A 743-nucleotide genomic window follows, 5' to 3' on the forward strand; every position below is an offset into this window, starting at 1 on the left:
TTTTTTTGAAAAAAATATTTTTTTAATCAAAAGTTAACTTTTTCTCTCTCTTCCACCTCATTATTATTCATCTCTCTCTCTCCTTTATCTCTATCATACCAAACAACCTCAAAATCTACTATATTTCTCACCTATTTCTCTCTACTCAAACTCTCTCTTCTCTATCTCTCTCTACTCTACCAAACGGAGCATTAATCTAGAGTTTCATACATAAAATAAAAATAAAAATGACCTCTTTTTGGTTAAGAAGTAAGATCCAATCACTTCATTCAACTTTTCATTTCCTTCTTAAAAATTTTCTATGCTTTAGTTAATAGTGTGAAATAAAGTAGTTATGTTGGGCTTTTTGGTTTTTGGCCAGAAACACAAACAAATATTGAAATATTGAGTATATGTTTACTTTTTATCACATACCATTGTCAAATAGACCGCATAGCGCAGTGGATTAGCGCGTTTGACTTCGGATCAAAAGGTCGTGGGTTCGACTCCCACTGTGGTCGTTACTTTTTGAGCTTTGGCACACTTCCCATTTCCCATGTGTTTATCTCCTTATCTTGGTTATGGTCCCATTTTTCTTCCTCCATTTTCTACTGTTAGAACAATTATCGTTTTTTTCTTTAATATTTTCTCTTCTCTCCCTCTCTAGCTTATGGTCCCATATATTCTCTCGTGGTTCTAGGCTTCTAGCAATATGTAGTGCAAATTTTAGGGTGCGTTTGAGAAATGCAAGGTGGTAACAACTT

General features: G+C 33.9%; 1 non-coding gene across 1 annotated transcript; it reads left to right on the forward strand.

The window, feature by feature from the left end:
* Positions 1-426: 426 nt before the first annotated feature.
* Positions 427-500, forward strand: TRNAR-UCG (transfer RNA arginine (anticodon UCG)). Its single transcript has one exon. It is a non-coding gene; the product is annotated as a tRNA-Arg (tRNA).
* Positions 501-743: the final 243 nt, after the last annotated feature.

This window comes from Lotus japonicus, chromosome 2 (genome assembly GCF_012489685.1).
Source record: "Lotus japonicus ecotype B-129 chromosome 2, LjGifu_v1.2".
NCBI classification, from domain to species: Eukaryota; Viridiplantae; Streptophyta; class Magnoliopsida; order Fabales; family Fabaceae; genus Lotus; species Lotus japonicus.